Here is a 27838-nt window from a genome sequence, read left to right on the forward strand (position 1 = left end):
TAATATCTCAAACATGCTATTTTCATTTCAATTTATGCTAAGAAGTATATAATTAGACCATCATAAACCACAATAAAACAAGCTTGATCAAAACTTTACTCTTATATTGTATTTAAGCTGTTTAAATGCCGTCCATGTCTTTATTTTTTTCCGAGTCATTACCGTTACGATCATTACCGTTACCAACTTTTGTTTGCAGTAGAGAGTTACAGTAATCATTGATAGCGTATGATTGATATAATATAAGGAGACATTTTCTATATATGTTATACATAAGAAACACAATATAATATAACTATTAATCGCATAATTTTTATTAAATGATAAAAATATTATTCAAGTTTTCAAATACATAATTTCGTAAAAACACGCTTCTGTTCAATATAACCCGTTGTGATTTTATTATCCGTCGTGATTATTTTAAAATCGTATCTACAGCCGTGATTTTTATAAAACTATATCAGCATCTAACCCTCTAGATAAAACACATACACTCGTATATCAAAACACGTAAACATATTCGGGTTAAGCTCTTTAAAATAGCTCTTTTAATAGTACCACGATTCGAAATATCACGGCGGATAATTGAACCACAAAGAATACGCTTATCCAGCGCCTGTGATCAATAAATATTTAAAGTGTTTAGTATATCCAGAAAACATTGAATTAATTTAATAGTTGAATAAAACTCGTTATTTATAAAATCATAAATTAGATCACCTTTGTCCAAATATGTTTTGAACTCGTATTGTAAAGTTTCCAGGTTAGAGATTTTATTTAATAATAATTTGAGTTTAAACACGGTGTCATTAAGTCGAACCTTGCCAAAACTTAGTCTTAGGTTTATAGGTAAACAATTCAGGGAAATCATGTTCGTCTTGCATTATATATCGAATTATTTTCATGTTACATGAATTTCTCTGAATTCTTTAACAGAAGACTTGGTGTAGCGGAGAAACTTTTGCACGGCTTACTCTCACAAAGGGACGCTGAAAGGGAGCAATATTGGGTAACGACAGTTTGTAATCTAGCGGATATCATTGCCAATAGCAAGGACCTGATCAGATTTAAAACTAAGGTATTACAAAGATGGCTATGTCAGCAAAGGAAAAAATGGCAATATGGCCGGCTAAACAAAGGGCAGATTGAGCAAACCACGAGCTTTACAAGCAGATAGAAAGAGAACGAAATCAACGAAGCAAAGAGACAGGCCAGTTTAAATCCGTTGAAAATATGACGCTAAGAGAAAAACGCTAAGTCAGAAAGAGATGGCGCCAAAACTCCTGAGAATACAGAGAAAAAAAGAAGACATCTGCAAACATTGTATTACCCCAACATCTCTTAATACCAATGAAGAGAATCCAATTCCTATACCAGAAGATTACTAACGATCCATGTCAATGAGAAGAAGTCTGGAAAAACGGAAACGGAAGAATCAGAAGGCTAAATTATACCGACAAAATTCAAAGCTAGTTATTAAATTTAAATGTCAGCGACATCTAATCAAAAGATACAAGAAAAGATTGAACCGTCTGAAGAGAAAAGTAAATGATGTTACCAATAATGGCAAACATGATCAAGGTACAAACCAGTTGTCAGGAAAGGAATACTTCTTGTATAAAAGCATGATAAATAACATTAGGCACAGATACACCAGTGCTAAATCAAATAAAGAGAGGCGTTTTATGGCTAGTTAAGTAGCCAGAAAACGCATATTAAGGAAATATGGTCTTAACCCATCTGCAAAGTAAACGCTTTCCTAGTCAAGGAGACATCTACAAATGAAACCACTGAGAAAACCAAATGAGTTTGCAAAGGAAGTCACACGTTAAATCATTTTATGAAAGAGATGACGTATCACAGCTTACTGCCAACAAGAAGTCAACTATAACACCGAACGGAGTCAAAAAACAAATCCGCCTCTTAAAAGACGATCTAAAGCATGTACACGGAAGATACATCAGTGAAAAGAACACAATATCATACACTTTGTTCTGTCAGCTTCGTCCGTTTTGGGTCATTAAACCTAAAGAGAAAGACCACAAAACCTGTTTGTGCAGGATCCATGACAATATTCATCTGAAACCCCATGCTGCGCATACAGTTGGAATGGTAAGAACAAAGGATGTCAACCCGTTGGTTACAAAAATTGTTTGTAATGAAACAGGAATGTACAGAAAATGCAAACAATGCAAAGATAAGGTTCCAACCATTGACAACACCAATGATAATTGCGAACAGGTTAAATGGTTTGAGTGGAAGACTAGAAGAGAAGGAATAGTGGACAAGGGAAAGAGTAGTTCTAGGACTGTGACAAACACTATTAAGGACCAAGATCAAGGTACACGAGAAGGGAAATAAATGCTGAAATGCAGATAGCATGTAGGCACATATCAAACATAAGGCATCAATATAAAACACTAAAATATATAAGATTCAATTTCACGCATGAAGAAATAAGGGTTCACATTGATTTCTCTGAAAAATGTGCTTGCAAGTACTCAGACAAGATCCAGTCAATGTATTTCAGAGGCTCCAGAAATCATCTTCCTCTCCATACGGGCGTTATTTATCTTCAAGATGAAGTGATCCCAATTTTCACTGTGTCCGATTTTCTGCGGCACGATCCCGCGGGTATTTGGGCTTATCTCACACCCATTTTGAAATATCCCATAAAATAAATGAATCTCACAAGCATGTATTTCATTAGTGATGGGCAACTACCCAATACCGAAATAAAAGTACATTTTACTTCTGGGGACATACGATCGTTGAGTACGGCGTCAATAAATCTACTTGGCATTTCCTAAAAGCAGCCAATGGGAAAGGTGCCGCTGATGGCGTCGGCGCTGCTGTTAAACGTGCAGCCGACCAACAAGTCATATTGAAAAAGATTGGCATAATGTTCGCTAAGGTTCTCTTTCAGCTTCTCTCTGGTGGTACATCTACACATGTTTCTGGTTGATGAGAATGAACTCAAGAAAGTTGATGCTGAATTGCCTAGTGACCTTCGTCCTATACCAAGCACAATGAAAATCCACCAGGAAACGAGTGTATTTTAAACACATTTAGCTTTATGTAAAGGCCTGTAACGTGTTACAGTGGAAATGTATTATAAGAATTATAAATACGATTACAACAACAATAATAATAATAATGATAATCATATTTATAAGGAATATAATTATAATGTAGATCTAATTAAAATATATTTAATAACAATATTTATAATATTGACGATAATAATTAAAAAATAATCACACTTATAATGTAATTAACAACAATTTTATAATTAAACAATAAAATGATGAATAATAATCGCAAAAATCTGTCACACATATTTTCACATTTCAGATGATCATTGAGGGTCCACATTCATTCGCAACGAGAGTGGTATCATGTTTATGTAAGCATCCAATTAAGTTACTGTGCGACTGTTATCAGCCAGATACGCACAAGTTGCCAACGAAAAAGGTTGGTTCCGTATTTTTAGAGTATATTAATAATATTAATATTCCTAAAGTGATACTGACGGTATTGGAACTATGACAATGTTGGGCGATTTTAAACTGCAATTTTAATATAAACCCATTACTAGAAGATGGCTGCAAAGCTTGTCACATAATATTTGCTTTCCAAATTAAAGCTTACATTTAGTTACTTAGTTCAATGCAACCGTTCCAAAAGATGATAACTTTAAATTAAAAAGATTTTTTTCCGATATCAGTTGCCAGCGGACGAGAAAGGAGAGCAATCGAAACAAGCTATTGAAGAGATGTCTAAGTATAAGACGTCTAGGGTAGAAAAGGCAAGTTCCATTCAAATTTCGTATTACATGTGTGTGACTTTTCTGAATACATGCGCTATTGACTAATAACAATGAAGTTTTAAGCACTTTTGTAAAAAGTATAACATGTTTTATTAATGCGTAGCATACTTTTGTAATTACCTTCATAGGAAGTCAATTTTGCATGTCAATTACGATCAATATGCTATTTATTTGAGAGTGTTTTAATATTTAATTTCAGGACACAACAGTAATGGAAAAATGCATGTGTAGAAGAAATTTTTGTTGGAAGATATGTGGTCTTAAACTATGATGGTATGACCTACCCTGGTGTTGTTCTAGCTGTCCATGAAAATGATGGTGAAGTAAAGGTTAGGCAATTTTTTTTAAATATAAGAGCTATATTGTTAAGAAAAAAATGCACTCATTTATATCCGCAGGTCACTAAAATATATATTGACTTTAACATTATTATGTCAATGACATTGACTACATACTATATAATTTTATTGTAAGACAATAACTTCATATTAGATCAACTTACAATTGCGACCAAATCAATTGATCTCCAAAATTTGTAAAATTTGACAATAATTGCTATTCTCGCAAAAATATAAGTATTATTGACAAATCTTAAATCTAAATAAGAGAAATTCCATGCGTCGTCATTTTCATCAATCTGTCCTATAATAAATATGAAATCGTTAATTTCAGGTCATGCACAGAATCGGCAAAAATCGCTTCTTCTGGCCGATGCTGGATGATGTGCTGTGGTTGGACAATATTATAACACTCCTCATGGGACTAGGATTTTAGTGATGCTAATATATTTAGAATTCCGTGGCTTTAATTAGGCTATCTGATTATTCTAGAAAATGAGCAATATACACACTTCTACAGTCAAGTTCATGATAACGTAGTCGAAACTATTATTCTATCGTCTCTTGTTGATACCAATATAAAGAAGTGAAACTCCAGCTGCTGGATTCTTATAATATACAATTAATTCGACCAGTTTTGAAACATATAATTAATATAATTATACTTTTATAAATATAATTTATTATTTATTAATTTATTATTATTAATTACTTAGACCAGTTTTGAAACATATAATTTATATAATTATATTTATCATTTATAGAATATAATTCCTCCAGATCGATGTTTTTCTTGTTTTTGTTTATATATTACTTTGTATACGTTAAGAATAGCGTATGGGTCCCTTTCCCCGAAATTTCAGTTACGGATATTCCTCTAAAATACCGATCTGAATAACCTTTTCAAAATATAAAGAAATTAGTTGAGACACGGTAAAGTAACTATAATGATTATCTGTACAATTTAAAACTACATCTTGAGTATCGATACACCTTTGTAGCGAAATACGATGGAACCAAGACGCTAACCCAAGTCGACAAAAGTTTCATAAATATTTAATTTTACTGTCTTTAGTTCAACGCCCTCCAAAGTCAACTAATTATTCTAATGTTTAACAAAATACATGCGAGACCTAACGGCCCCGCGCCAATACGAAATGATACGTCCTATATAGGCTGTTTGGTTGTGTACTGCCTTAACTTCATAAGTTAATATATTAATATCATTTAAACACTCGATGGTAGCGTGTTCAAAACTTCCGACAGAAACAATCAACTTATTTTAACGAAATATAACGTATATATACGAAATCAATCGATTTCTGGAGTTGTTGACATCAAATGATGACATGCGTACATTTTCAATGACATAACCAGCCACTGAAATATAATTTAACACGGTTAGGCAAACACAAATTTAAGTTTTAACCAAGGGTAAGCTAAAATTATCTGAACATTAACGAGTGGCTGACCCATTTTTGTAGTGAACTCTATCCTCAACTATGAAAATCGGCCGACAACATATTAACAAAGAGACATGGTACACTTTCATGCGATACTAATGATCACTGTAAAATATGACACATTTACACATAGATCCGCAGATAATATTGAAATAACACTTCCTTTAATGTCTGTGGCTTCACTGCACTAATTAAGATATACCTTAGTTCACATTAATCGTATCTTGGCAACGCAATGTTTGAACGTGGGATATTGTGAGTGTCAATTGTAAGAGGTATCAAAGGACGTGACAACTGTGAAAGAATTGGGTAACCTATTTATGTCTAGTGAACTCTCCCATTCTTCTAAATTGGATTAAGTTATTTCCATCATGCGGTGTCTCATCTGGGTTACGCTGTTTGCCAAGTCTTTTTTCTAGACGCTAGGTATTAATGGGTTAAAATAAACGTAAACATATGCCAAATACAAGTGCTACTCTGTGGTGTTAACTCAATAACTGCGCAAATGAATAATTATGTCTTTTTATGGTACATTTGCCTGAAATTCGCAGTTGTTGTTGTTTCCTTCGATCTTTTTTAAAACAGCACGCGTATATTAAACTTTATTGCCATATGTGTTATAAGACATAAATCAGCGTTCGTTATTTGGAAAAAGAAACATTAAAGTTGTTATGAATGCGGATTTTTTTTTAAATAAATAAACGTCTATAGTCTAGATATGGTTAATACTGTAAACACTACTAAGATATGGAAAGTTATGTTAACTTGGTCTTTCTAAATTTGTATTTAATACGCTTATGAGCTAGACACTTATTTTTAAGAGAAAATTCGAATCAACATATACGCTTCTCTGCGAAATTGTCTTATCCTTTTCTAAAATCATTCCATATGAAAGGAAAACGCCCTGCTACATCCCAATTAAAAGCAAGCTCATAGGGCAAAGTGGTTAAAGATTCCCTTGGTCATAACTATTGTTTCTGCTAAGCACACAACAAGCACATTAATAAATCAAAAACATTCATAGCATCTGAAGTTTCAATATTTAAATATGGCGGCGTCCGTATAAATCATTAATATTAGATGTTAATTTATTTGTAATAAAACATCTGTTTTTGTCATTTAAAAATGTTATGATGCGCGCGCAGTGGGATCGTAAGTAAAATAAAATTATCAAGTTTACATCAGCCTGCAAAAATATATAACAATATGTTCTACTTTATTTACGGATGTATTACATAAACAATTTTTGAAATGATCAAAACAACTCAATCTAGTTTGATGTATTTTACATACCTTATCGGAATTTAGCGATATATTTTAAAATGAATTATATTTAGACTGAATGTTTAAATGAAATATATACTCTTTTTTCTAGACTCTTAAAGACGGTATCAAGCCTTGCTCCCGACCAAAGAAAGTGTACCCCCACGAGTAAATACAAATGTATTTATTGATTCAATACATACAAACTTGAGTAGCCCCTAAATCGTAAACATAATATAAGTAATCCATTATATATGTGAGAGCGTTACTCCGGTAAATCTCAAATTGAAACACCGTACTGCTCATAATGTGAATACAAAAAATGGTAATTGTGTTAAATCTAAAATTATTTTTAACTGTTAAGCGTTTATGGAATATATGTATTGGAACTGTTTTGTATGATTTTTGAAAAGTTTCAAATGTCAAAGATGTGTCTAAATAAACCACGAATTTCACATATCTGAAGATTACATGAACATAAAAGAATATTACTGTAACACATCGAAAATAAAATTATTTAAATTTGCCTTGTGAAAAGGGTCAATGCTATACATTTAAAAAATTATTTTTTATATGTGCTAGTTATGTGACTTTTGGAAAAATTTAAATGACTCGATACAATCAGTTAAAGTCATGTTTACTTATTGTAGGTGTTTTTAAAGATGGCATATGAGCTATAATACATTCCGTGTGAGCTATAATACATTCCGTGTGAGCTATAATACATTCCTTGTGAGCTATAATATATTCCAATCACTTGATCGCATATAATATAGTCTGTGCATGTCAATGAAAACTTTGTATACGAACTACTACTTAGAAAAGCGATGGAGCTATTCTAATGAATAATTGATTCGGAAATGCTGTACATAATGTCCGACGAGTCTACTACTTTGTTAAATTAACCCATTATGCCTAGTGGACTCTCCCATCCGGCTAAATTGGATCACTTTATTTGCAAAATTAGCGATGTCTAGTATATTTGTGTCTATATTTAGAATATTTCTTACAGAAATTCTTTCAAGCAAACAGCGCAGACTCAGACTCATCTGGGACTACGCTGTTTGCCAAGGGTTTTTTACTTAACGCTAGGCATAAATGGGTTAAATATAACCTCTTCAAATCGATTCCTTATGTGTAAGGTATATATAATTTTACAGACTTGATGTTTCATTTATTCGAATCTCTGTTTTTGAAATATTATTGTTCAAAGGAAAAGGCGAAATGTCAACTAATCATCAAGGCAAAAGGGATAATTGAACACGGTTTTCAATTACATTTATCGCAATATTTAATTAGATGAAGCTGTGTTTCTCAACATGTTTAATCAATGCCGAGATGTGACTGATACTTGCTATAATTTGATCTCACCAGGCCTTAACAAGTTACATTAATGTTGTTTTAGCTTTTTAATGGAATGATTCCTGACTTAAAGCTTTGACGTGTGTCGGGATTGAAAAGCGACAAAAGGACGACGATCTTGACGATCAAATATCCTCGCTGAAATTTACAAATAAACGTACTTGTCATTTCAGGGTATTTTCGCCTTTCAAACCCACCAATATTCCGAACGACAAATAAGAGGCACTCACGACCATTTTGTAACTGTCAACACGACATCATAACATACGAATATCTCATTCTTTATTTTTTCAAATTAAAGAAACGTAATGACGACACATTGTTGAATTGCTTTTCCGTACGTGTCAGTGCATGTTCTCCATTCACGTTTTTAGTTTGTGTATCTGTTTTGTGCATTTGTGTTTTCTTCTAAACAATCGTCGCAATTTATAACAAAAATAGACATTGACTCACATCTCATATTTTACGAAACATGAATGATAATATTTACACAATGCCTCAGTGTATTTACCTTATTATAGTGTTATTGTTTTTTGTTGTTTAATTGTTTTATTTTACTTGCTGGTATGTTTTATTTCAAAATTATTTCATACATTTCCAAATAATATGTTTGCGAAATTTATTTCGACCATGTATTAAAAAATCATTATAAAATCAATTTTACATAAGTGTGATATAAATTACAACGACACGATTCCGAGAGGAAAATCGTGATCGAAAAGCCTTGTAGTCATGGTGTTTCCATAGTAATTATAGTAGACACGTTTTGAAGTTTCCTATATACCTTGGATACACAATCATATTGGCATTCATGAGTATTGGGGGGGGGGGGGATCTAAAAAAGTCAATGGGCCGGAACGAAACTCGAATTTGATCTCTAAATCATTAGACACACACACCTAAAATCAAGTCAATATCTTAAAGCGTTTAAGTAAGAAAAAACTCCGAAAACGGAATCCGGACGGACGGACTGACTGACGGACAAATGTACTGACGGACGGACAGTGCGACTGCTATATGCAAACCACCCGGGGGGGGGCATAAAAACAATGTCGGGGGGGGGGCATAAAAACAATGTCGCTCGTACGAATATTCAGGAGCGAAAAAGCTCCATTGACATGTTGCGGGCCGGACAGTCATTTAGACGTGTAAGTTTGTGAGTGTTACTTTTCACATTGTTATTGTTTTACGTTGTACGATTTTGAGAATTTGACTTGTGTAATAATGTTTTTATTTGTTTTATACTTTTGTGTTGATCAATTCAAATTAAATTAACAGGAAAATTTATATATGTGTTATAGATGCTGTGTTCAAATTTTAACGACATCTGTTTAAAAATAAGGGAGCTATATTGACTTGAATAAGTTTTGCAGTAGAAAAGTCACGAAGTGTATACCTGATCTATGCAAACAGGATGTGTTTTTCATTCGACTGTTTGTTATTGAAAAAGTAATGTGCGAATGAAAGGAAAAAGGGATAATTGAACACTGTTTGCAATAAAATTGATCATAATATTTGATTATATAAAGCTGTTTTATTCAACAAGATTATTTAAGAAAAGATATAACTGATACTTGTCAAATTTGTATCTCATCAAGCCTCCACAAGGTAACTTAATGTTGCTCTAGCTTATATGGTTACTGATTCCTGACATATCGTTTTGGCATGTGTCGGTTTTGAAAAGCGACAACTGGACGACAATTTTGATGAACAAATATCCCCGACAAAATTTATTAATAAACATTCTTGTCATTCAGTTAATTTGCGACTGCGATGAAAAACATCAACATTCCGAACGACAAATTAGCGGTCAACGCACGTCTATTTTGTAACTGTCAAAACGACAACAACATGACATATAAATCTCTCGTTCTTAATTGTTACGTATTAGAGGCTTTTAAAAACTCATTGAAATACCAAACCAAAATGACGACACAATAAATTATCGTATTGCTTCTCCTGGCGTGTCAGCGCATGTTCTCGATTCAATTAGTGTCTGTGTGTCTGTTTCTTTGTTTTCGTATTGGTATGCAATGTAAACGATTATCAACAGGCCATGATTTGTGTCCAACGACTTAATTGTGCAACACCTCTGAAACACCAATAATAATTAAAGTAGACACTATTCCAAGTTTCCGATATAAATATGACCCAAATCCATATGTTGTCATTTATGATAAAAAAGGAAGAATAACATCTTTTAAAATTATTTGCATGATTCCATTAATCCCCCTTTCACCCCCGAAGATCGCTTTGAAATGTTCGCATACATTTTTGTAACAGCATCATGTGTGAAGATGTCTTTACATGGTTTAAAAAACATCGACATTGTGAATGAATAATCAAAATACCTGGGATCGTATTCCAGAAGCATCTTAATTTAAATTTTATTATTATCCTGAAATTGGGAATTTTTCTTTAGTGTTTCATTTCCTATTGCAATAGTTTGGCATCAGGAATTACATCAAAATAACATCATTATGTCAATGCTATTTTAAGATTATCAAAAGAAACATGTGATTCCCTATCTAGTAAAGAAATACAAAAATTGTAATTTTGAACTTAAGTGAAATTATTTAAGAAAAGACTTTAGATGTTTCTGGAATACCAACCCAGATTTTCCTATATATAATCGAACTAAAATTCAAAATCAAAATTCAAATTATAAAGTCATATGCCGCAGTACGTTTCTCATTTAATTCAATGTATATTGATGGGGGAGCAGGTTTTACGCTTTAGTATGTTACAAATAACATTCCTGAATATCTAATGTAATCCAAGGAGTAAGACAAATACTTTTAACCATATGTAAGTAAAAATAAATGTTTGATTCATGGACACTTTTATATAAAAATAGTTTAACTTAATATAACAATAATAGTAATAATACTTATGATAAATAAATGATCTTCAATGCTATTTTTGCGTGTCTTTAAAAGGCAGGTAGAGATTCATATGTTAACGACGCTTCACTACATGTTTCAAAAAGAGCAGAATAAAATTTTGGGAATCAATTATTCATTCTTGAGTATCATATATGTTAATTAGAAATGTAGAAAAAAGTTATTTAGTTTTATATAAAAACAATAATATCGAAATTATTTATTTATTCATGTGCTTATGTTTAATAAAGTTACTAGAAAAGAAATTATTTGAGACAATGGCAAAATAATGTTGTAAATATTAAATGGAATATGTAAAATTTAAGGTTAGAAATAAGTGGGGGAGAAATTGATCAAAAACAAGTTTGCCATTAAAAATGCATGCGATGTCTGACTAGAGTTTGCAATAATGTTCGGTAGTTTAAAGAAAACTTAAATAAACGAAAGGAGAAAATGAACAATTAATCAATTTATGCCTGGTGGACTCTCCCATCCTTGTAAATTGGATCAATTTATTTTCAAAATTAGGGATGTCTAATATCTTTATTTCTAAATTTAGAATATTTCTTACAGAAATTCCTTTAAGCAAACAGCGCAGAGCCAGATGAGACGCCGCTTCATGCGGCGTCTCATCTGGGTCTACGCTGTTTGCTTAAACCTTTTTTCTAGACGCTAGGCATAAATGGGTTAAACAAAACTAAAAATAAACGTTACAAGATGTATATAATATAGGCACATTTCTTATTAGAAATTATTGCAAAAGTGTGCAATTGTTTACTTTGCTGATCATTTTCATCTTTTTTAAAATTAATTGTCCATGGTTTCTTATATTCTTTTTTCATTTTTAAGGTCTATATGTCTTGGATTTATGTTGGTGGTGGTGGTTTCTACTAAATATTTAAAAGATTTTTTCATAATAATTATAAGTGCCTTCTTTGTGAGAACCAAATATGATATAATTCAATATGTATGAGTTTAAAGTTTCACATTTTTGTTTGCTGTGCCATAATTTTTTTAAACAATAGCATTAATACAAAACATATACAATTTGTTTCCTTTAAATGTAAACAAATGTCTAGAAACTTTAAGTTATTGAATTACGTCTATACAAAAATGCATTAGTCGGAAATTTGCATAGCAGAATCCGGTATTGAAAATTGCGTATATTATAATATGTGGTGGCTTTAAATGTTGTTATGATCATGTTTCCTGTCTTTACTATTTCTGCGCATTTACATTTACATGTGTTCCTAACTCGGTTATTGTTTTGTTTTATTTCCGTTAGGTTTGTAGATGATATAAAATGTACACACTATCCCAATATGTGTACCTTTTAAAGTAATGTTTTATTGTTGAAATTGACAAAGTCAGTTTCAGATTTGTAAGCTATTGGGATACTTTAGATAAGTGTGAAAATATTGCCGATAATCTGTTTGTTGTAATTCAATAAGTGTTTTACAGACTTCAAAAGTATAGTAGGTGTTAAACCTTAAGCCACATTGGTCATTGATAATTTTACTTATGTGCGTTGCATAAAATATCAGAAATATAATTGTAACAAATAGTGTTGTTTAGGTACATAATGTACTTTTTAAATATTGTATGATTATACATTTTATTGTTATATTCAGAATTCATTCATTGTTTATTTTAATGCGGCATGTTTGTGTCTAATAAACATGATCTATTGTAACAACAACAACAACAACAACAACATAACCTTTATTAAGCTCAAATCACATATATAGTGACACATGAGTACACAGTGACAATGCATCTTTTACAAAGAGATATTAACAATTGTGACAGGGTGTTAAACTTTATATAGAAAATAGAAAAGAGAAAGAGAAGTGGAGATGAAAAAAGATATGAGACATACATTTGAATTGAGTGGGGGAATGATGATGTTGACCCGAGAAATAAACATTTTTTTTTCCTTTGGCCTGAATAACCTGTTTGTTTACATGGATTCCTGATACAGACTATAGTTATGGTTTTTCCATTCGGTTCTATTTAAAACCCGGTGAATTTGATTGGTTAATTTATTTTTGTCTGCAGCGCTTCGCTGATCTGTGTGTAAACCCTGGAATTAGGTCAGAAATGTGCGTTTTGTTTGTGTTTTCACTTTTTCCTCTGTAGAATAATCGTGGAGAGTGTTTCATTTATAGATCGCATATTAACTAAACTTTCAAAAGTGACGTATAGATTTAAATTTTGTAGACCGAAATTGTCTGTTAATGTAATTCTACTTGGGATTAATTGGTGTGTTTAAATGAAGTAATGATCAAATGTGAAGTGACCCATTCACGTGACATTGACCGATGTTGTGTCAGGCCAGATTTACCATGCCCATGTTTGTCCTGTGTCAGTGACCATGTGATTCGTAAGTAAAGGACTTTATGTTATTGTTTCAGCAAGTAGCTTTATATAATCATGTACTAAATTGTGTCGATTTGACCTGCAGTAGTCAGATTGCATGACAAAAAGTACTTTACTGTACATGTATTTGTGAAGTTGTGTAAATTTACACATGGCACATGAAATCAATGGTGAAAGGCATGGATGGGTGATGGAGAGGGGGGATGAGTAGAAGTGCTGCAATAAGTAATAAGTGTCAAGTGTCATTGATTAAAAAACATATTCCAGCAAGGTGAACAATAAGCTTGAGATATAAACATACATATACATTGCATATAATTTGGCTAGTGCAAGGTTTAAAATATAAATCACAATTTGCTAACGACATTTATAAGTAAATCAGTAATTTCAAATTTGTGACATTGATATTTGTTGCCAGGTTGAAAAAACATGTGTTAAAATATTTTAAACATGCAAAGTGAATGAAGTTAGGTATTCAACATGAACTATGATGTAGTAATACCAATATGTAAGATGATTAATTCATCTTATAAAATATTAATTGTTTGATTGAGATGAGATGCAAAAAGTACTGCATTAGACATGATTTTGTTCTCTACATAAATAAATTTATCAACGTGTTAGCGTTTAAAGTAATATTTTTGTGGATATGAATTAGTCTTATGAAGTTTAATTGTTGAAATACATAAAAGATTACAAACATAATTTAACATATACAGCAAGTTAAACTTATCAGCGGGTTAATGTTTGAAATAATACTTTTATGAATTTACATAAATTTTTTAAATCCTTTAAGGACCTTGTTGTCAACAATTCTTTAAATTTTAGCGTATTTGTTCTACAGTAGTAGTATTTTTTTATAAACTTCCTTCTATGTTCATTAAAAAAGGGACATATTGTTGCATTCAAAATGCATACGCTAAATGTTTGTGAAGTATTGACCCATAAATTTATGCCTAGCGTCTAGAAAAAAGGCCTTAGCAAACAGCGTAGACCCAGATGAGACGCCGCATGATGCGACGTATCATCAGGGTCTGCGCTGTTTGCATAAAGGAATTTCTGTAAGAAATATTCTAAATATAGAAATAATTATACTAGACATCCCTTATTTTGGAAATAAATTGATCCTATTTAGAAGGATGGAGAGTCCACTAGGCATAACATCCACGTACAAATATATGAAAAACTGTAAACGACGCGTTTATTTTATCTAAGGATATGTGTGCGCAATATTTGAATGGCTTTATCATTGGCACAATTTTAATAACCAATGAAAAAAATTCAAACGCTGGAAGTATAGGGATATTATACTGATTTAGATATAATGGATATGCTAAAACTTCATTAACCCAATTATTCCTAGTGGACTATCCCATCCTTCTAATTGGATCAATTTATTTCCAAAATTAGGAATGTTTAGTATTTTAATTTCTATATTTAAAATATTTCTTACAGAAATTCCTTTAAGCAAACTGCGCAGATCCTGATGAGACGCCGCATCATGCGGCGTCTCATCTGGGTCTACGCTGTTTGCCAAGGCCTTTTTTCCAGACACTAGGCATAAACGGGTTAAATATTATAATTTTATATTTTCACAAACGTCTTTTTGGCCATAATCATTAAGTTACACTTTATAAATCACTGAACAATGGCCATTCGGATAAATATGCCCGTCAAAGCATTTTTTCCAAATATAGTGATTTGTATGACAATATTGAATACAAACACATGTATTTGAACTTAGAATTCGTTAAGTGCAGTTAATGGGAATTAATCGACATTTTGGAACGAGTAGATGTATTTACCTTTGTAGAGCTTTTGCATGTTAGAATATGAAACAACAATTTAACTAGAAATGGCGCGGCAGAGGCTGACGCGTATCCCCACGCCGCATGTTTGACCCAGGGGGCAGCTGAGGGTTGGTAATGGGGCCATGCATAGTTTATATTGACCTTATTTTCATAAGAGATGTTCAGTATCAATTGGAAGTGAATCGGTATTGAAATGAAGAAGTTCATGTAAAATAACATAACACAAGAGATGTGTTTGTCAAAAACACAATGCCCACTCATGCGGCGCTTTGATTTATTAAAAAAAATATTTCATTTGGCAGGTTCATTACTTAACTCCTTTTAAAGCTTATGACTAGTCTTGGATTTGTTTTTTTACCTTTGACCTTGAAGGATGACCTTGACCTTTCACGACTCAAAATGTGCAGCTCCATGAGACACATGCATGCCAAATATCAAGTTGCTATCTTTAATATTGCAAAAGTTATGGCCAACGCACCATACCGGGGGGCATAAAAATGAGTGACCTAGGGGTCAGATCAAAATTCCAAATAGTGCAGGGTCGCACATATGCTCATAGCTACCATGTTTGTAAGTTTCGAGGTTCTAGTGCTTATAGTGTAGGAAAAGATAGTGGCCAGGACGGACGGACAGACGGACGGACAGACGGCGAAGATAACCACAATATCCCCACGCTTTTCAAAAAGCGTGGGGATAATAAAAACGAGTTGCCATGGCTAAACTAGTCCAGTCATACGTTACGCGCATATTTATCGCATCACGTATGTAGCAAACAAAATGTCGTCCAATTAAAATGTGCTATTTTAAAGTACGCGTGTTGTTGTAATGCGGATCGGTACATACATTATATTAAAGGAGCTCTCGAGATTTATGCTCAAATATGGCAGACATAATTGTAATGTAATCTGACTGATCAAAAAAGAAAGTCCATCATCTGACGCCGATATTTTGTTTTAATTGTATTTAACGTTTATGTGCCGATATTTTGTTTTAATTGTATTTAACGTTTATGTGGATATATATATATATAGGATATGGCAAGAGCTGTCATATCGTACCATATTTTATTAAACGAATTCAGTAATTCTGTAAGTAAGCGAGCCTTTGGCGAGCTTACTAACGAATTTCCTGGACGAGTTTAATAAAATATGGTATGATATGACAACCAGTGTCAGATCTTTTTATCAGATGCTTTTAAATGAGCAAATTAAATAAATGTTTACGCAAATATAATGATAAATCCGGAATGGTGTTTACATTTCGTGACGCCATTTGACGTTGCAACGTCATTTCAGCAAAATAACAAAATGCGATTGGTCAATAAACGTAAACTAAGCCAATTAAAACGCTTAAAAAATGTTGTATTACACATATGTAATAAAAGAAAAAATATGTAATGGTTATATCAAATTGGAAACAGGGTATGGCATGTGATAAAAATTATTGTTACATGTTCAAAATGTTGTAGATGAGAACTTCCATTTGAAATGGCGAGAAATATAATAACCGTGCGTTAAACTTCAAACAATAGCTTTGGAACTATTCCTGTAAATAATGGTCGGAAATGCTGCAGACAATTTCCGGCGTGTCGTATTCTTCGATCAACCAATTAAATATAATCTGTTCAATTCAATTTCATCCCGACAGATGTGTACGAAATATCATTACCGTACTTACTGGATAGTTTTATATTCATTCGTCTGTGTAATGAAAAATGAAATAGTATTTTTTAATAAAACGGACTAATCAAACTTTCATTTATGAAGATAATTGAAAAAGGTTTTCTATACATTTTTAAGCAAAGACGAGATGCAATTTATAATTGTAAACGTTTCATTTCACCAGAGGCCTAAATATGTTACAATTCTGCTGCTCTTGTTTATATTGAAATTGATTTATTTCATATCATTAATGAAATACTTGTCTTTTCGGCGTATATTTCGCCTTTGATGTCCGGACTCACGCCGAACGACAGATCAGCGGCACCGTCCGAGGAGTTTGTACCCATAAAAACTAAGTTTTTTTGCCCCTGATTTGTTTGTTGGCAGGGTTTGGCAGGCAACAAAGGGGGCGACGCGCCAAAATTAAATGCCGATAAAAGTCAATATTTTCGTATTGATTCTCTTTGTGTATCAGCCTATTTCTGCCATTCAAATATGTTGCTGTGAGATTACTTTGAAAGAAATTCAACTAATTATAAACGCTTTGTAATAATTACTGGCGTTCCTCTCTAATTTTGCGAACAGTAAGCATAATAATGTGTTAAATGTCTTATTGTATGCACGCATGTACGTTGTTGTTTTGTTTTTTTTGATTTTTTAATGGTGGGAGGACAAAGTGCGTGTTCCATATTATATATCCCTTCCTGGTGTATAATGTATACTTATGTAATCGTTTAAAGGTTTTAAATAAGCAATATTAAATAAACATATATCGAACTACCTGTATATGTTTGATGTACGCTTAAAGGGATCTTTTCACGCTTTGGTAAATTGACAAAATTGAAAAAAGTTGTTTCAGATTCGTAAGTTTTCGTTTTAGTTATGATATTTGTGAGGAAACAGTAATACTGAACATTAACCATGCTCTAATATAGCCATTATATGCATCTTTTGACGATTTTAAAACCTAAAAATTATAAAGCGTTGCAACGCGAAACGATTGAATAATTTGGAGAGTTCTGTTTTTGTCGTTAAATTTTGTGAAACTACGAAGATTGCTTATATAATGTATAAAATACGTCAAGAATTTGTACTCGGCGGAATAGCTCAGTAGGCTAAAGCGTTTTTACTTCAGGACTCTGGCAGGACTCCAGGGGTCACTGGTTCGAAACCTGCTCCGGGCAATGTTCTTTTCCTTTTTTTAATTTTTTTCTTGATTTTTTACAGGAGCTTTTATGATCCAATGTTTACATTTATCAATATAAAGCATTTCATGAATAAGTTAAAAAAAATGCCAAAATCTGTGAAAAGGCCCCTTTAAGCGGATTATTTTAACCCAATAGATTACGACTATAACAAAGCCCTCTCCAATAACCTTGTGTCGTTGTTAAGGTAACTTTAACGGTAATGAAAAAGTGATTTTTGTCATACGAATAAAACTGATGCACACATCTTTGACACCCGTCATGATCATAGGAGATACTATCCGAAGTTTTCGATATAACTTTAAAACAATCCACATGTGCACGTATCTTTTCCGATTCTCTGTATTGTGTCATAGAGGTTGTACAGGAACAATGTTTATCAAAACAAACACACACAAACACACTCCCTTTTCCCAGTCCCCCGTGGCGTTTTCAAAAGTTATTATGTTATTAAAGTATAGAATAGCAATAAGACCTGCCATGACATTTACGTGCATATGGCTTATATAGTAACAAAAGATATTTTTTGAGACGCTGTTTAAATATGTGAAGATTGAAACGGAAATGGGAGATGAAAGATTAAATAATTAAAAAGAGGATTGTTTCATTAAAGGTGTCTCCTTGAATAGGCATGCGATATTTGACAACTTGAGGGGGGAAACTCATTTATATGTGCGCGTAAATTACGCTGTAGGTTTTTTGAAGTTATAATATTAGCTGAAGGGATAATTAAAACAAAACTTAAAAGACGCATTATGCGAAAAAAAATAAAGGCACGATTCGCTAAAGAAGTGTATGCAAACGTGTGATTTTAAGATTGGTCTGTCCTCTCTAAAAAATACAATAAAAAGACACCTTTTCGAAACTTCTAAGAGGGTAAATCACAACGGAATTCAGACACAGACTGGTTGACAACATTTACTAGGAAGACTTTTCGTGACAAAGCCCCTTAAAGCAGATACAAGCCAACACAATTTGAAATTTTAAGTAAGCCCCCATTAAAGCATCAAATACTCCAGATATAAATGAATACTTTTGAAATTAAATAATAATTTCCATGAGACAAAATGAAGTCTCTAGAAATAGGCACTACTTTCCAGAGTGGCTATACTAAAGGAATATGTGGTAATTGTTTCATGAAAACTTTAACACACTGTGCAGTTACTTCAAGCTATTTAATAATATTTATTAAAATATTCATTAGTGGGTAGTATGCACTGCATAATCTTTATTTTGGAAATTGACTTAATTATGTTTTAATGCTTTTTTCATGGCTTTAAATAGTATTCAATATGCATGTTTTCTGTCAATAATATGTGCATAGTGGGATATAAATGTTCTGTATTTCCATTCTTCTTTAGTTTAATTTTCGTTTCAGTTCTCTTGTAGTTTATACATATATAACACGTGTGTTATTTATGTACCTTTTCAAGTAATGTGGTATGGTTAAAACTTTCGACTTTGATAAGATTGTTCATTTGAAATAGTTCATTTGTTCTATCCGTATTCTGATTAATATTTAAAAAACTGAGTTCTAAAAAAAAAATTGTCTTGTATTTGAAGAAGCGAATAAGCGTCTTTGCTTTTAGATAATGGTTTTAATCTTGTATCGATAATAACAGGGTGCAGGATCGCGTGACTTTGTTGGGTTTTCCCCCATTGAATGTAACACACCGGTAAGTGCTGTTTCTTTCCTAATAACTTATTTAAACAATTGTTCGTAAGAATTTCAACTGGGTGCATAAAAGACAGATTGTTATGCTGCTTATGGCAATGTGACATTCATCAGAATTACTTTATTTAATAGGCATGTGTGTTTTATCAAAATGCATACTGCACGACTATTCGTCACGCAAGGTGAAATTTTGTCACCGAATTCAGACGTGTTCAACGATTTATTCTTACACAATCTGTAATAAATACTGTCTTTTATGCACTAACGAGTTTTCCAAATGTATTTCAATAGTCTGAGATATTTGCAAAAATAAAGTTCTTAACAGTGTGTTTCTGTCTAGCTCTTGTGTAACAACACGAAAACCCCGTTGATTCTGCACCCTGAATAAGAATCAAATAGACGACAGCAATGCATGCATGCAAAAATCGATGTCAGTACACATGTAGTGGCTTTGTGACGTCACCAATACGGTATATTCTTCGTTTTTAAATATCTTGCCCTTGGCTGAAAAGCTTTGTCTGAAAAAAACAACCCACTCGACCCAAAAGACTGCTGTTTTAAGGTAGCGCACCTCTAATGATTTCCCGCGATTTATTTTACGATCATTGCCGATCTTCAATGATCGCTTATTTCCGAGAGATGCATTTTATGTTTTTCAAACTTCGAATTTTGATATATGTTTAACTTATTCATTGAGAATACATTATTTTCACTATAAATATTTACTTTGATCCAATTATCATCTGAAAAATACGATTTCGCGATTTCTTCAAAAATCGACAAGCCTTTTTATCTGTTTACGTATGGATATCTAATTTAAGGTTGCACTGATGCGAAGTTGTCGTGGTCGAGTGGTTAAGGCGATGGGCAAGAAATGTTTTTGGATCTTCCCGCGCATGTTCGATTCCTGCCGACATCGCATACTTTTTGCGAAGCGTTTTATTTCTTTTCTAACGAAATTTGATTTAATATAGCACATAAGCTATGTTTATTGTTAAATATGTTAAAAATTGTATGCACATCCTTCAATTTTAAAATTAAAACAACGTTATGGCTAAATTGATTAATTTACTGCTGAAAATACGAATGATGCATGTTGCATTTTTATTTTTATTTCAAAAAGTAAACGGTAAATCTGTCTTTTTTATGGTATTTTTGCTGTATATAGTGTTTCTATAAAAACTTAGTTTAAAATATAACTTAAATGATACTATTTTGAATTTTATGACACTTTGTTTTTAACCGACCCATTTTTTACTTGGCTGAAATCACTTACATTTCATGGCGCTATTCCATAGATTAAAATTTGTAAAAAATAAATGTCTGTAAAATAATACTTATTTCATCATGTTTAAACTTCAAACACCTTTTCTGCATCTGTACACACCAACTGCATGCCCATATTTGGAAATTTGAATGAATTATGGAACTTTTATATACCCCAGGGGTAAAAATAAACTGGACAAAAGCCGAGCGTGAGGGTGGTTTTGAAAAAATCGGTGTATTTTTTTTTAAAAGCATGAAAAGCCTACCTTCAAATTTGCATGTAGTTCAGTGAAATGATGCTGATTAGGAAAATAATTAATTAAATTATATTTGGATATGTGCCCATTAGAGGTGCGCTACCTTAAATGTTTAACCTACTTGGTTCGAATGTACTGTTGATATATTTAATACGTAGTGTCTATCAATCTATTAACATGTTTAACCTACTTGGTTCGAATGTACTGTTGATATATTTAATACGTAGTGTTTATCGATCTATTAAAATGTTTAACCTACTTGGTTCGAATGTACTGTTGATATATTTAATACGTAGTGTCTATCGATCTATTTCGATCAATCACTGGACACGATCGGGTTACGTTCATTCACTGCACATGACGTGTGGGGAAAACGTTGGTTTAAACGTCGAGCCCCTTCAACCGTAGATAGCGGCGGCGCCATTGCACGGAGACTTCGCCATCGTCCGAAGTAGGTCAATATACTTGATGGACACGATTTCGATAAATTGAAATTGTTGGGATAACGTGTCATCCACTGTGTTTAGGTGTTTCAGCCACTTAACGTGTCGTTCAAAAGAGCTGTGATGTGTGCCTTCTTAATGCGAAATAAAGATGCTTTAATTGGACATTTTGTTGCCGAATATTTCTGTCAGATATTGTTTTATCACGACAGTCAATTCGTAAGATCTATAAATATCTGACACCATAAATTATATGCGATTATAAATTAATTGTGTATGTTTGAAACTTCATTCCGATATGTCATTTAGGCGGACATGCTATGCCTTGAAGGTGAACAGAAGCATTATAAGCATAAATATGTACCTACATAATTGTATACATACAGTATGCTTTCAAAGTTATGTTCGTTACATTACGGATGTTCTAGTTCTCGCATCTGGAATGTCTTTTTGTGTTCTGAAAAATAAAGCGGAATTGCTAATCCATGTATGTTACTATATGTTGCACTAGACAATATACGGTACGGCGTACAGATAATTAATTTGGCCAGTTGCGGTTCCTTAGCGAATGCGCGTGTTTACCTATAACTATAAGAAACCAGCCGGGTTTTCCTTCAAATGGGAATTGCAAGAATAAATGTGAGCACGATGCGGAGCCCTTGTTAAACAGCGTGGAATGCAGTGATTATCTGGTGGCGATGATTGCATAAACGAGCAGCTAAATCAATAGTGCAATTGGGGTTGAGCTATCTTTAGGGCAGTTTTTACTGGTTGCCTTCTTTACATGCTTTCGTTTGAGCGCTATTCTTTAGCTGAGGCTTTATTATTCACTCTCCTGCTAGTCTGGTGAAAATTATTTTCCGCCATTTAGCAATTATATTTAATTTATGTTTTTGTATTGTTCCAAGATAAAAGATAAAAAATGTGTTTTTAGTCATGTAACGCATTTAAAATTGTAATACAAATGTAACTGATGAAGTAGGTTGTTGTGGTAATTATTCAACAGTAACTGCTTTTTGTAATTCCATTAATGCCTAACGTCTAGAAAAAAGGCCTCGGCAAACAGCGTAGACCCAGCTGAGACGCCGCATGATGCGGCGTCTCATCTGGGTATGCGCTGTTTGCGTAAAGGAATTTCTGTAAGAAATATTCTAAATATAGAAATAATTATAATGGACATCCCTAATTTTGGAAATGAATTGATCCAATTTAGTAGGATGGGAGAGTCCACTAGGCACAAATGGTTTAATTAATATGCGTTAAACATGTGGATGTCACCATTGGGTATCCTTTGTATAAGTAGCCGACTGTAGCTTAACGATCATGAAAAAAAGACACGTTACAGCCTATATAACGCTCAAAATCAACAAACATTTCGTTAAGTACTTCGTATAATAAAGAAGTTAACTCCTAAACAATCAGTGTTGCTTATAGCAATAGCCACAGTTTCAACGCTGGATGTGGTATGATTACATAGAATTTTTGAAGATACAAAATACACATTTTTATTTATTTGTGACACAATTCATTCCATTTTAATTTCCCGCGAATATATCTATTCATACGACACATCTGTCTGTCTGTCCGTCTGTCCGTCACACTTTGCGTTTAGGTTTCGAAAAATCCTCATAACTCCTATGTCGCTTCAGATAGCAATTTCATATTTGACATGCATGTTTATAAGGACAAGGCCTTTCCATACGCACACACATTTTGACCCCTGTGACCTTGACCTTGAACTTAGGGTCCGCGATTAGGTTTCGAAATCTGCGTTTAGGTTTCAAAAAAGCTCATAACTTCTATCAAGCGTTTATAACGGGCATAAGTCATCCTATGGTGGCAGCTCTTGTTAATTGTTAAACTTTATTTTACGAAAAACGTTACGAAATTTTCGTTGATTTTGAGCGTTATAGAGGCTTTAAAAATTGTTTACACTTTGAAATCAGAAAACCTCGAAGCGGGTGATTGAATCGAATTTAGCTTAACAAATTGGGTACTTAGCTGCATTTGAAATACATACAGGTGTAGTGTTTTTTAAATGTTTACTCTAATTTTTGTAAATGTTTTGTCTGCAATACCACCCTCACAGTGCACAGATTACGACCGATAAGAAGTCGTTTATTAAGCAATAATGATAGATTGGAATTTCCATTGACATACTGAGTAAATACAACTAGGAGTTGTGAAGCTTTAAGAAGTCAATCAATAGATAAATTAACTGCATATTTGCAATTATAAAGCTTTCTCTTTCTTCAACCGGTATTAAAGAACTGTATTAAAAACATTGAACATTTACTTCAACCCAGCGGATCATTTGTCGGTCTAACATAAATAATTATACTAAAACTAGAACATGGCGCAAAATTAACCCTACTCTAATCTGGCGAATCGTTTTTTTGTTGCAGCATCAAAAGCACTCATACCAATAAACAAATAAAACCTATTAACACACGCGCGCGTATTGTTAGTTATTTCCAGCGATACCCAAACAGTTTAACCCATTTAGGCCTAGTGTACTCTCCTATCCTTCTCAATTGGATCAATGTACTTCCAAAATTAGATATGTCTCGTATATTTATTTCTATATCCATAATATTTTTTACAGAAATTCCTTTACGCAAACAGCGCAGACCCTGATGAAACGCCGCATCATGCGGCTTCTCATCGGGGTCTACGCTGTTTGCAAATGCTTTTTTTCTAGACGCTAGGCATACATGGTATTCCATACGTTAGAAACCCCGGTCGATCTTTAAAAGCTTGATTTATCATCAATAAAACAAGAGATATAATAATAATAATAATAATAATAAAATCTTTATTTAAAGAAGATAGACTTGTTAAGAAATACATCAGATGAAATTACATAATATGCAATTTATATAATAAATTTCTTATTTTCAACAAGGTCTTCTAACAATATACAATTTACAACAAACACATCATATTTCATCTTGAGCAATAAGAACAAAACATAAAGAATCAAATATGCATGCACATATACTGATATATATTATAATTAACAACAAATGACAGACATAAAACTACAATAACCATTTATGCAAGAACAGTATTTAAACATTAACTAATGTTATTTACTAAAACAACATGAACCATGTTCAGTTTATTTTATTAAGTTTGGAAGAAAGATAAGCTTTTAAAAAAAAAATGTAATTAAATTGTTTGTTTGACGTATAGATTGGGGTAACGAATTCCAAATTGTTTTGCTAGAAAATTCAAACGATTGTTTGAAATAGTTTGTTTTGGGTATTCGCACTAGCTTTAAATCCCCCTTTTCGCAAGATCGCAAGTTAAAGTGATTATTTTGTGAAGGTGTCAAAAGGTCACGTATGTATGTTGGGGTTTGATTATGAAATGCTTTAAATACACAAATAGGTCTATAATAAGTAAAACATTCAAACAATATATTCTTACACCCATACATAACACACATAGATAGACACACATGAAATATTTTTGATTGTAATAATAATAATAGTAAAAGCTTTATTAACAGTAGGTTACAAATAAAGACAATGACGCATTATACATATTATGCAGATGGATCAATACTTTTTTACAATGTGGCGTTCTTAACCTAACATACACAAATAGGTCTATAACAAGTAAAACATTTAAACAATATTTTCTTACACCAATACATATCACACATTTTGCCTTTTAGACAGACACACATGAAATATCATTGATTAGGAAAAAAAAGACAACAACAACATATGACATATTATTGATTAAAAAATAAATGTGCTTTATATTGCCCTTTAAAAGCAGAGATAGAGCATGCCAATCTTATTCCAACCGGTATACTGTTCCAAATATCCATGCTATGGTATGAACATGCTCGTTTCTTATAACCTGTATTTGCTTTGGTATTAACAATATCGCTATGGGTGGCAGATCTTAAGTTATATTTTTGATTTTGAGAAAAAGTTATAATATTATTTAAATATTCTGGAGTCTGATTGTTGACACATTTATATATCAAGATTGCCGTGTGGTACTTGCACCTATTATTAAACGAGAGCCAATTAAGCTGTAAAAACAGTTCTTTGCATGGTGTTCTATTTGGCTTTTGTAGAATGACTTTCGCTGCGCAATTTTGTAAAATATTCACTTTTTATCCCCACGCTTTTTGAAAAAAAGGTGGGGATATTGTGGTTATCTCCGCCGTCCGTCCGTCCGTCTGTATGTCTGTCTGTCTGTCCGTCCGTCCTGGCCACTATCTCCTCCTACACTAAAAGCACTAGAACCTTGAAACTTACACACATGGTAGCTATGAGCATATGTGCGACCCTGCACTATTTGGAATTTTGATCTGACCCCTGGGTCAAAAGTTATAGCGGTTGGGGTGGGGCCGCGTCAGAAATTATCACTCATTTTTTTAGGTTATTTTACATTTACTTCTTTATTTCTACACCGATTCACTTCAAATTGATACTGGACCTCTCTTATGACAATACGGTCAATCTCAACTATGCATGGCCCCATTCCCAACCCTGGGGCGCCCCGCCCACATAGGCCACACCCACCAAAAATTTCCATTTACTATATTTTTTTCATTTCTACACGGATTCACTTTAAATTGATACTGAACTTTTGTTATGACATTAGGGTCAATCTCAACTATGCATGGCCCCAATCCCAACCCTGGGGCGCCCGCCAACATAGGCCACACCCACCAAAAAAATTCCATTTACTATAATTTTTTCATTTCTACACGGATTCACTTCAAATTGATACTGAACTTCTCTTATGACATTAGGGTCAATCTCAACTATGCATGGCCCCATAACCAACCCTGGGGCCCCGCCCACATAGACCACACCCACCCAAAATTGCCTTTACTATAATTTTTTCATTTCTACACCGATTCACTTCAAATTGATATTGAACTTCTCTTATGACAATACAGTCAATCTCAACTATGCATGGCCCTATTACCAACCCTGGGGCGCCCCGCCCACATAGACCACACCCACCCAAAATTGCCTTTTACTATAATTTCTTCATTTCTACACCGATTCACTTCAAATTGATACTGAACCTCTCTTATGACAATACGGTCAATCTCAACTATGCATGGCCCCATTACCAACCCTGGGGCCCCGCCCACATAGACCACACCCGCCCAAAATTGCCTTTTACTATAATTTCTTCATTTCTACACCGATTCACTTCAAATTGATATTAAACTTCTCTAATGACAATACAGTCAATCTCAACTATGCATGGCCCTATTACCAACCCTGGGGCGCCCCGCCCACATAGACCACACCCACCCAAAATTGCCTTTTACTATAATTTCTTCATTTCTACACCGATTCACTTCAAATTGATACTGAACTTCTCTTATGACAATACGGTCAATCTCAACTATGCATGGCACAATTACCAACCCTGGGGCGCCCTGCCCACATATGTCACACCCACCCAAAATTGCCTTTTACTATAACTTCTTCATTTCTACACCAATTCACTTCTAATTGATGATGAACTTCTCTTATGACAATACGGTCAATCTCAGCTATGCATGGCCCCATTACCAACCCTGGGGCACACCTAGGTCAAACATTCGGCGTGGGGATACGCGTCGGCCTCTGCCGCGCCATTTCTAGTTTAAATTGGTTTTATTTGCGTTGCAGCAGATCGTACAACAGTAATCGAAACATGTTAGAATATATGAATTATGAAATCATTTCTTCATATCAAAAGTGAGATAATTTGATATCTTTTTTAGTAGAGTTATTTTACTGCTTATTTTAGAGCATGTTTTATCAATGTGTACTTTCCATTGCAGATGTTTGTCAATATAAAGTCTTAAAATGTTATGGCTAGTGACATTTTCAATAGCATTATTATCTATTTTTAGATCAAGGTAGATATTCTTATTTTTTTTGTTTTGATCCAATAAGCATGCATTTTGATTTACTAAGGTTTATCATCATGTTATTGAGGGTGCACCATTTTTGTATGGAATAAATATCAT

At 33.1% G+C, this 27838-nt stretch overlaps 1 protein-coding gene across 2 annotated transcripts in view; it reads left to right on the forward strand.

The window, feature by feature from the left end:
- The first annotated feature begins 13069 nt into the window (after positions 1-13069).
- The window catches only part of LOC127831844 (uncharacterized), a 77066-nt gene continuing 62297 nt past the window's right edge, over positions 13070-27838 (forward strand). For both annotated transcript variants that reach the window (XM_052356924.1, XM_052356926.1), the window contains exon 1: positions 13070-13520. The gene's annotated coding sequence lies outside the window, so the exon portion shown is untranslated. The remainder of the gene's footprint in view (positions 13521-27838) is intronic.

The sequence above is a fragment of the Dreissena polymorpha genome, chromosome 5 (genome assembly GCF_020536995.1).
Source record: "Dreissena polymorpha isolate Duluth1 chromosome 5, UMN_Dpol_1.0, whole genome shotgun sequence".
NCBI classification, from domain to species: domain Eukaryota; kingdom Metazoa; phylum Mollusca; class Bivalvia; order Myida; family Dreissenidae; genus Dreissena; species Dreissena polymorpha.